The sequence below is a fragment of the Rattus rattus genome, chromosome 6 (assembly GCF_011064425.1).
Source record: "Rattus rattus isolate New Zealand chromosome 6, Rrattus_CSIRO_v1, whole genome shotgun sequence".
NCBI classification, from domain to species: Eukaryota; Metazoa; Chordata; class Mammalia; order Rodentia; family Muridae; genus Rattus; species Rattus rattus.
This window is the reverse complement of record NC_046159.1, coordinates 124977844-124989452: the sequence shown is the minus strand read 5'-3', so window position 1 is coordinate 124989452 and position 11609 is coordinate 124977844. Positions and strand designations below refer to the sequence as shown.

General features: G+C 39.6%; 1 non-coding gene across 1 annotated transcript; it reads right to left on the bottom strand.

Annotated features, from left to right (window-relative positions):
• Window positions 1-6775: 6775 nt before the first annotated feature.
• On the bottom strand, window positions 6776-6905 carry LOC116904740. The gene has a single exon (XR_004388427.1). It is a non-coding gene; the product is annotated as a small nucleolar RNA SNORA17 (small nucleolar RNA).
• Window positions 6906-11609: the final 4704 nt, after the last annotated feature.

The window sequence follows — 11609 nt, the reverse complement described above, 5'->3', positions numbered from 1 at the left end:
CTTTGTGGTGTGTCTCTCTATGAAGACCTGACAAATGCAACTTAACTACACATGTAAGGCAGACCAATACTTGTCTATCATTAGCAAAAAATCCATCACGTATCCTTTCACTGCTTACTCTAGCAGAACATCTTTCCTGCATCCGCTCCAGCTAAACGTTCCTTCACATGTTTGCCCCAGCAAAACACTTTCCAACCGACTTTCCAAAGAACCCTTAAGTTTCTACTTCATTTAACACTGAATCTTCAAATACAGACACCAATTTGATATCTTTATTTTTCAAGTTGGGGCAGTAAAGAACAACTGCGTATCATAAGCATTCAATAAATAAGTGACTAAATTTATGAATGAATAAAATAAATGATGCAGTCCTTTGGGTAATTTGAGATACATTTCATATAATTAGAAAATATTAACTAATATCTAGGTGAGGTTAGCTATTCTGAAACTATTTTGCATGTCAGGTCTTGTTGGAAAGTCCAGACTATGAAAATTAGTTTTGTAAAGATATTGATGACGAGACTAATGTGTATACAGTTTACTTGATCACGGATGAAACGGCAGAAGACCAATCAGATGTATTACTTTGAAACTTCTGCGTTAAGCTCGTTTAGCATAAGGTCATGGAATTTTTTTAAATTATCGAGAACTTAGAGAATGATCATTTCAATGTACTCAGTATAAGTAGAAGCATCTTCACAAACAAATTTTCCTTTTTAGAAAAGAGAAACCTAGTTGAATCCAAGATAAGTCAGCATGCAGCCCTTCTTAATAAATGACACATCTCCCAATCATGCTCATTAGGATAGTCTGATTTCTAATTCTGTTTCACAGGTAACCTGAAATCATCAGGATATGGCTGTGAAGAGCAGATTTAATTATTTTTATCATTGGAAATAAAGCCTCCCTACTAATAAAGTGTAAGTTTGGTTTCAATCAATCCCCCAGAGTTTAATATATAAAAATAACTCCGCAAGAGTATAATACTGAGAACCAGATCCCAGCCCCTTGCTGAGCCCACCAAGATAGTGACTTCCCCTGAGGCACCGCCTACACAGCCAAATGCAGTGCTAACTGCCAAGTCATTAGTCAGTGTGATGCTCTTCTCCTGCAAAAGCTTCTCAGAAAGGCTCTTTAAAGCTATTTCTTGTTCTTTTTCATTTTTTTCTATGAATATCTCATTGTGTTACTCTATAAGGACCAATTTGAATGCCACAACTCTAGCATTATATATACCATTAAATTCATGATAGCGACGAATATATGTGATTCACTGCCTCATAAATGTTTTAAATTTACACTTTATTGGCGTAGATTAATGTTTGTTTCTCTTTGTCCTGTTCTATGGCTTCAAGCATTTACACGAAAGCAAATAATTATTCTCTATTATATAAAGTCAAAACTATCCATCTGCTGTAAATCTCTGTAACCAACTATCTCATAGTGTACAAAACTGGTAAAAAAAAATAATCAGCTGAAGGTATCATTTTCTCTATAGCTCCTGATAAACTAGGTGCAAGGGTGAAGGAAAGAAGATGCCAGATGGAGAAGAGGGCGAATATAAAACAATAATTCTCTCTCTGTCTCTCTCTGTCTCTCTCTGTCTCTGTCTCTGTCTCTCTCTCTCTCTCTCTGTGTCTGTCTGTCTGTCTCTGTCTCTGTCTCTGTTTCTGTCTCTCTCTTTCCCTGTATATGTGTATGTGTATGTGTCTGTGTCTGTGTCTCTGTCTCTGTCTCTCACTGTGTGTCTGTGTCTCTGTTTCTGTCTGTGTCTGTCTCTCTCTCTCTCTCTCTCTCTCTCTCTCTCTCTCTCTCTCTCCCTCTGTGTGTGTGTGTGTGTGTGTGTGTGTGTGTATGAAAACATGTAGGAAGAGATGAGTTAGAAAGAAAATGATTTCAAGAGTAAGAAAGAGGAATCAGACTGAATATGATTAAAATACATTATATACACTATAACATTGTCAAATAATAAACCTTATGTTGAAAACCAAAAGAAAATTGATCAGGTCGGAAAGCTTTTCTTTACCAGTTAGTGTCTGAACTAGAATGTCCCAGGCCTTGTCTTTTTCCTTGTGCAATGGGTTCTATAATTCTATAGGGAAACCTTGTCTACTCATAATTGTTCAGTTCATAATGTTCATATTGAAGTTAATTCCCTCAAATCTAGCACTTAGCTTATTGGAAAATATAGCATTGTGCTTGGTCTTTAAGTGGGAAGTCATATTCATTTGTCAACTTAGGCAATTCAGACAGACTGCCTGTCCTTCCCAATTCACTGAGTCATAGTTTACTAGCAATCCTTTCTTCATTATAGCACGGGTGGGGGGGGCAGTTTCTACTGGCCAACACTCTGAATGCTTATGAAGAAAACGGTTGGATCTCCTACTTAAAGCTAAAGGGAGGGAAGGAGGGAGGGAGAGAGAGAGGGAGGGAGGGAGGGGAGAAAGGAAGGAAGGAAGGAAGGAAGGAAGGAAGGAAGGAAAAAAAGAAAGAAGAAATAAAGACAGGGTCAGACAATATTTGTATTGAAAACATTCTCTATTTTGAACATCAGATAAACAGTTAGTAGCTTACAATGTACAGCAAGAAAGATGCAGTATCATAGGCCAGCACCTCACTCTGTATTTGCTGAACATAAGCTTGCATCTGACGTTTCATTCATATGGTTTAATGTTCTTTTCTCTCACCTGCTTAGGAGGTAAAGAATTTTCTCTTTGAAATGTAAAGGTCAATTACAGCCTAAAGGCTTCATGAAGTCAATGTTCCAGTGATAATTAAAGGTTACAGTTTAGAGGAAGACTTATAATATAGTCAGTTAAAGTTCAATAATGAAGGCATGAGAAGAGGTATTGATAATGAAAGCTAACATTTATAGATGTAACTAATAAAAGGACTCTTTCTAAACAGCTTCTTGGAGCATTAAACTTTTTATTATGATTTAAAATTAGAAAGTCTTCTGGTCTGTTCCAGTTGCTGGCTGATCTAAACACCTTTATCCAACCATTTGTCCCTGGCTATGTCTGGGTTGCATATACAACTAAGAAGAAATCTCATGATTTTGTGCCTCATAAAGGTTGTGTGGATTTTTATTTATTTTGACATAATCCTTAAATTTAAAAGATGAATTTTAAAAATAAATTGACCAGGCAGTTATCTTTTCAATTTGGTATAGCTCAAACAAGAATTAAGCCATTTGAAAATTATGTATGTATGCACATATATAATTTTATATTCATATTAAATTAATTAATGAATTACAATGAGTTTGAGCTTGTTGGTGGTAGATAAGCCATAGGCTCTATTAACCTTCAAGATACGTTAGAATTACATCTCAGAAAATATATATGACATGACCAGAGATAATTTAGGATAAGATGGACAGAGCCAAATGATATTCATCAGCAAATCAATAGCAACCCTATAATTCCAGAGTCATTATAGAGGCAGGGCAAGAATTAAGAGTTATTTTTATCCAACAGCTTAGCTTAACAAGCAAATGAAATATTAACCAAGTAATGAAAATTTTGTAAATGTCCTAAATTGTCCTTAAGCCACTCATAGATGTCACACACAACCATGTACACTTTCTATTCGAGCCCAGGTCTCTCATCACTCTCATTAACTATAAATATCCACATGAGGAAAGAAATGTAAATCTTTTTTTTTCAGAGCTGAGGACCGAACCCAGGGCCTTGTGCTTGCTAGGCAAGTGCTCTACCACTGAGCTAAATCCCCAACCCCAAGAAATGTAAATCTAATTTAACAACTCAGAGTGTGTTTGTGTGTGTGTGTGTGTGTGTGTGTGTGTTTGTGTGTGTGTGTGTGTGTGTGTGTGTGTGTGTGTTTGGGGTGTGTGATACAATATCTACTTACCTCACTCTCAGCCATGAAAGTCTAAGTCAAGAAAAGACATTCTGTGGCAGATTTCAACTTACACCTTAAGATCTATGTCATGGGATAAAGTGGCGACTGAAAATCAGGTTCTTAGAAATCTGGACATGTTTTTGAGGCAGTTAGAATGTAAACAAGAATAGAATTAGAACCAGGTGAGCGATCTCAAACAATACGAAAGCTAGAGATTTTGTTATGCCCTTCTGAAAGCCAGTCACTGGAGCATCTTTTGATCATATTGGTTTATCTAAGTAGTAGAGTAGGTCTTGTTCTACATGAAACTTAACAAAAATTCAACAAAGGTACTTTTAACCAGTCACTCGGATGGTTAATTTTGATTATCAGTTTGACATGACAAGGGATCACCCAAAAGGCAAAAGTTTTTGTCTGTGTAGGAAATGGTTCCAGACAGATAACGGAGATGAAAATGCACTCTGAATGCAGGTGCCATCATTCCATGGCTTGGGGTCCTGCAATGAACAAAAAAGGAAGAGACAGTAGTCATCCCTCTTGTCTTCCTGACTGTGGATATCATGTGACCCATCACCATACCCCACGTTTTCTCCACGATGATGGGTTACTCTTACCAACAATGAGTCAAGACAGATCTTTCCTTCCTTAGTTGCTATATCAGGTATTTTATCTCAGCAACCAGAGAAATAATTAGCATAAAGACATAATGTTGAGTCCGTGTTCCTTGCTGTGATAAAAGTGGGCGTGTGAGGTACAGGCCTTTAAGGGTAGGTATGAGAAGAATGCAAAAGAGTGCCTTACAGGATAGAAAAGTCTAGACCATTGTAGGAAGGGTTCATAGGATGATATCGGAGGAGTGAGAAAGCCCAGAATGCTGAGTGGAGTCAAGACAGTTGCAAGCCTGTTTATGAAGTGTCATAGGACACCAAAAAGTTTATTAGGATCTGTGGTAGAGACCTGGAACAAAGATCTGGCTGTTTTTGACATGACAATTTCTTCTCATGTCCTAAAATCCTGAATGAAGCTGAATTCACACGTACTGTTTTGTAAAGGAAACTTCAGTGCAGTGCAGCATTGAGGCTCTGGTATGATTATTGTTCACATCTTATATCTATAGTGAAAGCAAGTATATATCTATATACATATATATGCATATACATATATATGCAGTTTAATAAGGAAAGGAGTGTTAATAAATTTAAAATTGCATACAAGATAGATTATTAAAGAAGCAGTTATAATTTTTAGAGGGATTGTTACTAGAAAGGAGAAAGTTCTCCCTTGCAACTTCTCCCCAGAAGTAAAATATCTTGTGGAAGATATAGTGTGTCACAATGTGTTCCACAGTATTCCCGTATTCCCTTTTGTTCACACTTCTTTGCTTGCAAATGTTCGTTACAGTGACTCATGGTCTAGAATGAGACCTCTGACTTCAGATACTTTCTCGATACTGGAACTTCACTGGGACTCCTCAGATACCCTGCTATTTCCTTGTGACATGGAAATCCTGTAGTTTTGAGTCTGTAGAATCACCCTTTCATGTGCTCCAGTACCTGATGTGGTAGATGTTGGGGTGGACCAACTGAAAACCCTGGATCCAGGACTGAGAGGTATCAGAGATGGTCGGCCCACCAGCTCCCATGCTGTCATGCTTTTGGGGTTGCCTCACCTACAGACTCCATAGGACATCTCTACTATGTTGCCTAGGCAAGATGCAGGGCCTGCTCTCCCAAGTGCTACAGCAGGTTGAAGGCAAAACTTAATCTCTTGCTCTCATGACCCTAGTACCAGCTCTCCCTAGGTGGCAAGGGGAAAGAGTCAGGCACGCTGCCTTAAGCCAAAGAGAAAGGATCAAGTCTCCCACACTCATACACACCAGGATTGCTCATTCTCAACCCCCACATCTAAAGCCAGCTCTACTGTGCTGCCCAATCAAGATGCAGGACCTGCTCTTCAGTGTGCTACAGCTCTCCTGCTCCCACGATCCCAGGATCAACAGCTCTAGCCTCCTAAAGGTGGTGACAGAAAAAGGGAGTAAAAGGACATCTATCTCTCTTCCATGCCACCACAGGGAAATGAGTGGTAGGGCCAGCTGTCTCATGCGCACATCCTCCAGGCAGATAACCTGCAACTCCCACAATGTGCAGAACCTGCCTTCCTGAGTACTGCGGCTGGCTAGAAGCAGGATCAACTCTCTTTCTCTCATGCTTCTGACGATAGGTTTCCCAAGATGTCCAGGAGAGGGGTGGGGCCAGTTCTGCATAGTCTTCAGACATCAACATGTCCCCAGTGGCAGCCCAAACCAGGTACATGCATCTGGCCTTTGGTGGTAACAGATTCCTTTGCTGTGGTGCCACCATGGTCCCAGGTGGCATCACTAGCCACTCACATCAAGTTGTTCCTTACTACCATTGAGTCTCCAGCTCTGCCTCTCTTTGGTGTGCCCACACCCTTCTGTTTCTCTTTCTTTTCCATTTCTCTACTACTTACTTGCTCCTCTTAGTAATACTCAGGGTCTCTGAGTGTCTGGGAACATTTCAGGAATGATCTTAGGAGTGCTATGCCCTACTCATGCATTATGGTGCCAGGCAGTGGTCATCTCAAGTTTAGACTGTCTACCCCACACACACCCCCAGGCCTGGGAGGAACCACCTCAAGATAGCTCCCTGTCTGGGCCCCATGGTGATTTCAGACTCGATCCGATCCTCTAGATCCTCTATTAGCACACCAAAGTGATTATCTGTTTTGAGCTCACTCACACTTGGGGCCTGTGGTTCCAAGTGGGGTTCTTCTCTCTTCTCATCTCCAGCTTGCTTGCATACCTGGCACTGGAGTGGTGGTTGTCTCGGATTAATTCCCTGTCTAGACCCTCTAGCTCCTGAGTGGTGGTGGTCTCATGCTGTATTTAGGTAATGTTAGATTATTAATCATTAAGATGTACATAGGTTAGAACACTGAATAGACATAATCTCTCTCCCCTCTGTCACTCACTGATAAACATGTGACACAACAATCACAGTTGCTAAGTTTGGAGGAAGAGGAAAGTTGGTTTAACAAGTAAAATTCAAGAGTCTGGAGGTCACAGAAGCTTTACCAGACTTTCCAGAGAGCTGCTGAGGTCAGGCTGTACATGAAAGGCTCGTATTAATGAGCCATCCATTCAGGATGACCCTGAAAGGTCAATTCATGAAACTATGAAGGTAAAGTCAAAGTAACTTTAGTATGGTGGAGAAGCCAAAACTATGGTGTATTGACCGATAAAGGATAGAATGAATTTGTCCCAAGGGAGTTGCATACATCAAAGGTCAAAGAAGTGTAGTAGAAGGGCTAAAAAAGTTCTCGAAGCCAAGACATCATCAAAAGCCCCTGATAAGGGACAGAGGTTTCAGGCTTAGTGGTTGCCCTCACAGGTCTTGGTCTTGCTTTGGTTCACTCTTTTGTTGGAATGTCCTCATTCCTTCCCTTTAACATAGTGATCTTCACTCTGTACAATGACATATTGTAACTATGTAACTAATATGTTTTAATTTGTTGGAGTTCTCAGAACAAAGTTTGCACATATACTTTTGAACAGTTTCGAAGTGTAAGATTGGGAGGGCTTTTAGACATCCACTAAGTGCATTTTTCACTATGAGACAAACGTGAGAATTTGGAGACTATGAGGAGAAGGTTACTGTTGAAAAGTGATTGGTTTGGGTGTGAGTTGACAAGAGTGAACTTGGGATGGTTAATTTTGATGTCAGCTTGATGAAATCTAAGGGACAAAATTCTCTGTGTCTATAAACATGATTCTAATCAGATTTAACTGAGGGGAAAAGACACAGCCTAAACATGACCTGGAGTCCAGGAAGAAGTAATAAGTGAAAAGAACAATAGCCTTCATCTTTCTTCTTCCTGGCTGTGTATGCAATGTGAACAGTTGCTTCACAATACTGTCCCAATGCCTTCTCTGCCATGATGGATCTACTCTCACACTTTGAGCCAACTAAAATTCTGTAAGTAGCTTTTGTTTTTGTCACAGAAAAGAGAAAAATAAACTAAAATAATTACTACTGTTCCAGGCCAAAAATAATGCAGTTGGGTTGCTTTGTCTTTATTTGACTGATTTATCAACATCCAAGAGGTTGCATATGAAATCTTAAATGATATTTTTTAGTTTTTCCAATTTTTTAAAATATTAGAAAAAAAAAGAAACTCTTGGGTTGGATCACTGGTCTTTTGTTAAATCCACATTCCTTCGTTTAGTGATCTCATTTATTGGCTTGCAACTCTCAAAATTATACCCTCTGTTCAGACATTTTCCCAAATCACAGTCTTTTATTTCTAACTGCCTACTTGGTACTCCACCTACATGTATCTAAATGCATGTTATGCTGTTCAAACTGAACTTTCAAGTGTTTATGCAAAGTGTAATTGTACTCTTCTCCACTAAGTCCATAGTGACTTCATTCTTCTAGTTGTTTACACCAAAAATCATGACATAGTTCTTGACTTTTTCTTCTTATTCCTCATATTAATCCATCTGCAAATTTGGCCTTACTTTCAAAATATATCCAGGGTGTGACTGCATCTTCCTTTACACTATTTATGACTTTAGTGTAAACTATCATCTTCAGATTGCATTTACATCTTACTCTTCACCACTACCCACAGAAATGTTACCTTTACACATGAAGAGTCTTTTAAATTTATTCTACATTTTGATTAATAAGCTTCTGCTGTTCTTTGTCAGGATAAAAAGCTCATCTTATTCCAGATAAAAGCTCAAATACTTACAGTCATACTTAATATCCGCTGGACCTTCTGTTATTTCTCCTCTCCTGAATCCAAGCTATGTCAGCTACTTCACCATGCCTCTTCTTCCTTGAGCATAACATTCATACTCATAAATAAACCATAGCTTTTCCATATGTACTTCCTTCTATAGGAAACATGTTGCCTCTGTATATCCACAGGGATCACTCTTTCACCTGTGTTGTCGTTGTTATTCTTTGTTTGTTTTTGGCTAGTGTCATATAATTAATTAGACTTTACCAACGTACTTTATTAGAAATCATATGCCGTACCCAGCATACATATTGTTGTTCTTGTCCAGTGTAGTTTTCTTCTTAATTCATATTATTTTGTATCTGTCTATATTCTTTCAGTGGGATATGAACTATAGATAACAGAAATGCTTATTTCTGTACTGAGTCTTATTTTTGCATCACAATCATGCCTAATCCACACTAAGACTTCTATTATAAAAATAACTATTGAAACACTTATTGAATTAATCTTCAGAAGCCAGAGGGCTTAGTTTATGACCTTGAGGGCTACAGTATTTAGTTGTTCAGAAGAATGGTTTCCTTTTGAGACAGATGAAATAATCTGTGGATTGGTGGTGTGTCACCAAACATATTTTTAAAAAAAATGTTTTCATAGCTGCCTGTGATAGTCAAACTTCATTTTAAGCTTGACTAGGCTGAGATTTATCATGAAAAAACATTTCTGGGTTTTTCTTCTACTGTATGTAACTGATTAGGGAAGATCTATCTTGAATCTGTATTGGATGAGGTACAATATGTGAAATTGGAGAGAAAATAGAGAATATAAGCATTCATTACTTGCTGCTTATTGACTGCATATTCAATGTGACCAGGCATCTCACTTTCTTGTTGCAACGGCTTTCTGCCCTAAGCCAAAATAAACTTCTCTTGACTAAAGCTATTTGCCAGATACTTGGTCACAGCAATAAGAAAAGTATTTGATATACTTCCCAAGAACATGTCCAGGTAGACACTAGGAAGATCTTTGACTCCTAATCTTCTACTTTGACAATGGGCAGAAAAATGTTGCTTTTGTAAATACAATATTGCCATCCATAAAATAGTTTGCTTGTACAGATAGCCCTTAACTGTCACTGGGAAATGCCAAGGACCAGCCTTAGTTTGGAGAGGAGTTCTGAAGAAGGGGAGAATGGGTGACTGTGGCAAAGGACTAGAAGTCAAATTGTTACAAGCTGATGGCTTTTGTTCTTCTTGAGACAGCTTTCTGATCTCTCTGTCTCTCTCTCTCTCTCTCTCTCTGTCTCTCTCTCTGTCTCTCTCTCTCTCTGTCTCTCTCTCTCTGTCTCTCTCTCTCTCTCTCTCTCTCTCTCTCTCTCTCTCTGTGTGTGTGTGTGTGTGTGTGTGTGTGTGTGTGTGTGTTTTCTGCTCAAGACAGTTTTTTCTTGCTATTCTAAAAACTCTCTGGATAGCTCATCTTCTGCAGATCAAAAGGCCAGTCTTTTATTTACATATCAATTCAGTCATTACACTAGGTTCTCCTGATTATTCTATGAATCACCATCCTATGACCCCAGCCCCTTAATTCTTAGAAAGAGATAGCAAGCACAAGCATAAGCAATGAGATAGCTGGGTGGAATCCCACCCTGAAATTACCATTTCTACCATGCCTGGGCCTGGACCAAAACTTCCTTTGTCCCAGGCTAACCTTGAACTCAGTAATCTGGATGGCTTTGTAAGCAACAACAACAACAATAACAACAACAACAGCAACAACAAAACAACAATAAAACTTAGCTGACTGGGAACTTGCCCTGCAATTATCGCTCCCTAAATCTCTTTATCTCCTTTCCTGTTACATACGATTCATATTGCATCCTTACATTTTGCCTAGTTGAGAAATTATATATTTTTGAACTCATGTTTTCAGCATTCTTTCCCATAGCCTTAAGGTCTATCCTGAAGATCTAGCCATTTTTCCATTTTTCTGAGATACTCGACACACCTTTGCCCTCTGGACTCCTGCTGTCTCTGATTATCATGCATTCATTAACCTTGACACGGAGAACATTCCCCAATAACCTTGGCAAGGAAAAATTTCCTGAAGGAGGAATACAAAGTAAAATAGATATTTTATACAAACAAATGAGCCTCACCCCTAGCAACTGTCAACATTGGTGGAGGCCAATACCCTGCTCCCTCTGTTCCAGGGGCTGGAACAATGTCACTTCATCCTGAAAGACCCTCAGAGAGAGTCTTCCCTCGGGAAGGAGATCCCCAAGCCCAATGACCAGGCTGAGACCACCGGATGCAATTAGCAAGAGGGTTTATTGTCAGGATACACAGGTACCTGCGGGCGTCTCAGTCAGCTCGGAAGGACTGACTCGCCCAGCAAGACCGGGGACGGGTTTTTATAGGGTTCTGGGGAGCAGAAGCAGGCATACAGAAGCAGATGCATGGTTAGAGGGACTTGATTGGTGGATTCAAATGAGGCGTGGATGCATGGTTTACGTGCAGGCTGGGGCGTCCGGAATGTCAGGGGCTAGGGGCTTATCCCTTCCTGCCAGATGGTCTATGAGTCAGTTCCGATACCTCAGGCTGGTTCTGCATTCCTTCTTCCTTATCTTTGTGGTCTGGCAGTTTTAATGGCGGGGCAGGCCCTACAGGGCCTGGGCATGCCTGGGCTCGCCCGGGCCTGTTTCAGCTCTGAGACTGTGAATTTTAAAACTTATTTTTTTACTTTTATAGTTGTGGACCTTAAGCTCGTATAGTTTTCCTTTCGGGGGGGGGGGTTCTTTCAATCCCTACCATGTCCATGCAGGACACGGAAAGAAATTAGGTTTTGAAGGGTTCTCCAAATTCTTACCAAGCTAACTGATAAGACTGTTTCATCTGCAATAATTCATATTGAACTGCTGCTCCCTTCTTTCACTCTACAACTCTAGGCAATGGCTGCCTACATTACCAAAAAACACTCGA